Raw genomic sequence first — 6,505 nt, 5'->3', positions numbered from 1 at the left:
TCAGTTATTTTTGTCCAACCCTAATCAATTCAAAATATAAATTAATTTGGTTTTATTCCAACTACAATTCAACCTTAATAAATTCCAATTTACCTTAACTCATAATAATTAACTTTAATTGTCTTATAAAAGTTAAACATGAGAATATAATTTTATTGTATTTCTACCCTTTTAAAAAAATGTAAGGGATATAATCTATAGATATCATTCCACTATTTAATAACTTCTCAAACAAATTGAAATTACAATTTTAAAGATACCTTCTCTTAATTCTTGTGTTTCAAAATTTAGAAATAGTTAGATATGTGTTAACTTGCTTAGGGAGTTTGATCTACAAATTCATCATATCACTATGGATCTAAATTAGTAGCAAGTTATCTAATTAATTTAGATTTCATATGTAAGCTCAAAATTGGAATATAATTTAGATTTGATTACTAACAATAAATTTGATAGCCTCCAACGGTATGGAGGAAGACTTGGAAAAGTTTTAGTCAACCTATCGCACTACTATTTTCTGGTTAATATTTAACATCTAATAATAATACATAGATAGCCAAATATGCATTCTTATCTATAACCGTTAATGAATGAATACAATTTCAAATGTTTTTTTTAGGTTTACCCACTTTTTTCAGGATATTATTCCTTAAATTGTTAACTATTTTTACTTATTTATAATTATTAATAAAGAGAATTTTGTTATTATTCTTTTTATAATTTAACTTTTGAAATTGTGATAACAATTTTTACCTTTTATAATAAACTAATCTATTTTTTTTAAATACCAACAAACTAGGATTACCGACAAACACAATTTGTCGGAAATAATCAAATTCTATAGATAATATTTGAATTTCAACATATCATCGACAACTACTTTTCCATCAGTAATACTCTTGTTAGTAATTATTACCAGTGGATTATGACCTTCGGTTGTTACCGATGGAATACACCGTCAATACTTAACGAAGGATAAGAGTGTCAATAAGTATCGAAAGAAAAGATCGTCGATAATTATTAAAGGATAGTCGTTGGTAATTACCGAAGGTAATGACCATTGGTATTTAGCGAATAATAAGGTTGTCGGTAGTTACCAAAGGAAAAGGCCATCAGAAAGTACTTGGCAAAATGAAATGTCATTTCTCTTTGTTATCTAACTACGCAATCAAACCTGCATAACAATTTCATATTTAAAGACAACCCTATATAACAATTTTAAAGCACAGACAAAGCTACATAATATGCGTCCCACAATAAACAATAGGACATTAAATATTGATTTTCAAAGTTAAGAACTTCTTGTATTTGTAATAAAACATAAAACATGTTCATCTAAAACCAAGTACTAATATGTTTGTAACACATGAATAAGTCTACATGATAAAACACAATGTTATAAGAAGTAGAGGTGTTCAATTACAACAAGACTAATAATCTACATAGTCATCATCTAAATGGTCTTATTGTTCATCATACTGCTCTGAAATTGGTTGGACTGTTGTGGTCTGGACTGATATGGATTGGACTGGTGGGGGCTGGACTGATCTGGGCTACTCTAGGATGGCGGGTGATGGAGAGGGTCGTAGTTGGATCAGAGGGATGATGGAATGAAGTTGTGAAGCTTCAAGCAACAATGTCATGACAAGTTGTTTAAAGTTTGTAAGTTCATGTCTCAATTCAGGGTATTCCTGGTCACATTGCTCTAGTTCCTGCATGAAACGGACAACGGCCTCGTTAGCAGTGGCGGTGGAAGAAGTGGTTGATGCTTCAGAGTACCTCCTCTTGCTACCGTGTAATTTGTAGCTAGTTGTTCTGCACCGTACATTCGTCCCTTTTTTTATCCCACCAAAGAAATTGACCCAGCATTGTCCTACAAATGTCGTCCTCATCATTATGCTCGTCGTTATCCCCAGTAGGAGATGACCCATGTTCAGATCTAACTTGTGAAAGTCTCGTTGAAAAATCTTTTTGTTGAAACATTGTGCACAATATTAGTAAATTATATAGGTCAATAAAGAAACAGTTTAAAGCAATTAATAGTAACATTGTTTGCTTACATGAGTCCTCCGAGACCTTTCATCAACAAACTGACTAGTTCCATTCCGAACATGAGTCTATGCAAAAACCTCATCAACATGGACTGCCCATCCCAACTCTTGGCTTGTAACAGAATATGAAGTTATATATGTACATAAAATATAAAATACATAAGTTATATGAAACATATACAAAAGTAATGAAGGTTTACCATGCGAATGACATGTTCATAAACTGTGATCGATCCACTTGTATGTAGCGTCCCACGCTTTTCTGAAGCTCTATTCCTCTAGGCAGTATCACACTTATTACGAATATCTGTATGAATAATTTCCAATTAACAAGGTTGCTTAATTAGAGTACTATGTTATGATTTTTAATTAACATACCAAAATAAAAATCACAATTAGTTTGATTGGTTGTTCACCTTAAAATGCTGCCAGAATGATTTCCTGTCTTGTGCAGGTATTGCTCCCCAAGTAGGCCACAGACTCAGATATTGTTGCTTAATTGACCATGTGATGGCCTGATAAACAATCATGGATGGAAGAAACCTATATATAAAGAAATAAAAGCCATTTGAGTGAAGCCAAACTTAAAATATCAAAATTAGTAAGAAAAGGATTTGGGTATTACCCTTAACCGTAAGGCTCAATCCATGGTCGATCATGGAGAGGTGGGTCAACACCATCACCAGCTGAATTTGGATCAGTAGATGTTGTGGCAGTCTCATAAGGTGGTACAAAAGATGAGGAAGGTATCAAAGTAGGGTCTACTATGAGGGAGGAGTTGGTGTAACAATCATAGGGGAGGAGTTAGGGTAATAATCATAAGGGGAGGAGTTAGGGTTATAATCATAGGGGGAGGAGTTAGGGTAGTAATTACAAGGGGAGGAAGAGAGTCTGCAGTGGGGGTAGGAGGAATGTTTGGTGTCGATAAAAGAGGGGGGTTTGCTACATTTGAAGCCCAACGTAGGTAGTGTAGGAGGCACCCTAATTATATACCTTGCTTATCATTGCCTCTTTTTAGGTCTTACTATCCCCTTTCCTTTAGCAGGACACTTTGAACCTTCTTTTGTCATTACTGCATTTAAATGGTTTAAAAAAGGTTAAAACAACACAAAGGATTAAGGCAGCCTTAGTACTTTCATAATATGGATATATGGGCATTTTTCTACAAAGATTTCTGTCTTTCGCGTGTTTCATAAAATACTTCATCATCTTGTGAGAAAATTGCAATAGCATATTTAGTAATGATACATTTTGTTGGTGGGAAAAATCTTTACAAAAACTTCTTCTCATATTTTTACTCCCAATTGATTAAACTTTGGTTTGGATGAGATTCTAACCACGTTTTAGCTTAGTGAGTGAAAATGAGAATAATACTAGGTAAATGGCCTCCTCCTTATCATTGTCAATTTCAAGATTTTCACATATCTAATAGAATGTGACAAAATGATTGAAAGGATCCCCAGGATATAAGTCGTATAACTTATTTGGTTTGATCAAAGAGTGTAGTGTTGGTTTCATCTACACGCCTTTAACAGATTTTACAATGATATAAAAGTGACGTGGTCCTTGTTGATGTGTGTAATCACCTAGAAATCTTCGTTGATTGTTTCTTCCAACCATTTGGTTTGGTATGTGACAATGCAAATAAAATTTGAATACGCTTCTTCTTGCTACTCTTGTTCTATTTTCGTGTGCTTCTTGTGCTTCATGGTTTTGCTCTTATTTCTCCTTGTTATCCTTTCCATCTCAGGATCAAACAACACGACATGTTTTTGTTTTCTTCATTGCATACAAAATAGCTTCAAGCAGAGGTAAGTAAACAGAGCATGCAACAAGTGCTAAATACTAATATGACCCATTAGAAACTTTTGTACAGTTTATAAAACAATCAAAGTAGTTATAAACATTGGTTTTCTTAACTCAAAACCCTAACAATGATACCAAAAACTTGTTGTCACTAATGGAAAAAGAGGATTTTATGACGGGCTATTATGATAGGTAAAATCTGCCTATCATAATATATTGACCAGTGACAATTTTGTAATAAAACTAAGATATATTATGATGCATTTTAAGAAACCTATCATAATAAATGTAACAATGGTATTTTCGTAATAAAAGTTACATGTATTATGATTGGTAAAAATGACCTATCATAATAAATTAGATGCAGTGACAAAATGGAAATTATAATAAAAATATATTATTATATATATTAAAACACCTGTCATAATAATAGGTGCAAAACTTCTCCCTATTTTATTTCTTTCATTCTCATCCAGAGCACAGCGCACAAGTACACGTCTCGAAACCCCTACTCGTCTCGAACATACCTTATTTTCGTGCACCCTTTCTCCCCTTTTCCCCAAACTTCGCCACCCTTTCTCCGCCCAATTTCTTGCGATTTTGAACCTCTGACGCTATCTCGCTTCGGATCTCACGCTCCTACACACGCTTTTCTCTTCTCGCTTCGCCAATCATCGTCGATTTTCTTACGTTTACGCGTTCGAATAGGGTTTGGTGTCGGGTTCTTGATCCCTGGGTTCTGATTTTATTTCTCTATTTACGTTTCCACGTTCTCTTAGTTTATAACTTTTCATTTTCTTGATCGTGAATTGAAGGAGCGAATGAAGAAGGTCGTGGATAATGAGCAACGTGTTCGAGGGATACGAACGCCAATACTGCGAACTCTCAGCGAATCTTACGAAAAAGTGCACTGCTGCTGGTGCTCTTAATGGAGGTACTGGAAAATTCTAACTTGATTCTTCGTTGTTTGAAAAAAATTTCCAGCCGTTTTGTGTTGTTGTTTTTTATTTTATTATGTATAAATTTAGTTAATTTGCTTGTTTTTTTGGTATTTTTGTGTACTGTTATTTCTTTCTTTTGTTGGATAAGGTCCAAAAGTTTGAGTTCTTAGTTTTGCATTTGTTAAGATATGATTGAAACTCCTATGTTGTAGAATTCAGCTACATTGATTTACTTTAGATAATGACATTTAACATGAATTAGGATCATTTAAGTTATTGTTGTGTGTACAGTTAATTTGTCAAGTTATTTGCTTACTACTTTTCTTTTTATTATCTGTATTGTAGTCTTTATAATAACACATGTGTTCCAACATAATCAATTTTTCAACAAATATACTAGGTTATAGTACAACAAGTATTGTATCTATAAGGATTTGATAGAATACACAATGTTGAGAACGTGTTTGATTTTAATAAGATAGGATTTGAGTTGTGCAAAATGAAGTAAAACAAATTTTAAATAAAAGAGTTTATTTCAATATGATAAAAACGTGTTGAAATCATATTTCATCACTTACCTCTCTCCTGTACTAATATAAATTTTACTTATTCAGATATAATTATTCTATGTATTGGGAATGTTCTTAAATGTAAATCTAAATCTATTTTTGATATTTAGAGTTTAAAATCATCAAACTTCATAGGATTCTTGTTTGAACACTTTTTTAAGTTCAAGACTTTATCACAACAAGAGAAACTGGATATACTGATGGATATTAACGGATAGATATTTTTCGTTCATAATATATATTTATCGATATATCTCTCAATAATTATATTAATAAAACATCTATGTAATATATTCGTCGGTAATGCTACCTATAAAGGATGTGGGTGACAAATATGGATAGTCAATAAGTGTATTAGTAAATTTGATTAAAAAAATTTTGGAGGTCATTTTCTTTCTCTGATAATCTCTTTACAATTTAGTCAACCCTGAGTGTGTGAAAGAGTGAATGGAAGTAGATTGAATATGAAATTGTAGTATAATTGGTTCTATTTCGTTTAGTATAATGAGATCACCCAATTTTCAAAGTCTTGTATTTTTTTTGGTTAGGAAAAAGTGGTAGAAGGACCATCCCAGTGTAAGGAGATGACTGAATTTTCAAAGTCATGGTATACGGGATCATCCTACATTGTCCACGTTTATTGTTTCATGTGATGATGCTTCTCGTCTTTTAATAGTCTTTTCAAAGTTTTTTATTTTTTATTTATTGTCTTTTTGTGGAATGTGATATTAGGGATCAATGCATTCACATCAAAATTCCACATATGGATATTGCTCGAATCCTTTTTATGTTATTTTCATTTACTTACATACTATCTAAATAAAATAATATCTTCACATAAAATAGTATAAACATACTAAAGATCATATATGAGATCTCCACTAACAACTTAGAAAAAAATAATATATTCTTTTAATGATTTGAGTAATTCACTATTTTAAGATGTTTGTGTTGTTTGTAATATAATTTTTCAAAAACCACACTAAACAATCATATCTAAAATTCAAAGAGATGATTTTGTTAAAATATGTTAAATATTCTATTAAGGGATATTAGACAATCAAATATTGTGTTAGTTATAATTTAAATATTATTATAATTTGTGCAAATTTGTGCACCTGTCATTCCTTTAATAGAT

Source organism: Vigna radiata, chromosome 1, assembly GCF_000741045.1.
Source record: "Vigna radiata var. radiata cultivar VC1973A chromosome 1, Vradiata_ver6, whole genome shotgun sequence".
Taxonomy (NCBI): domain Eukaryota; kingdom Viridiplantae; phylum Streptophyta; class Magnoliopsida; order Fabales; family Fabaceae; genus Vigna; species Vigna radiata.
The sequence above is the reverse complement of the archived record's forward strand: the minus strand, read 5'-3'. Positions refer to the sequence as shown.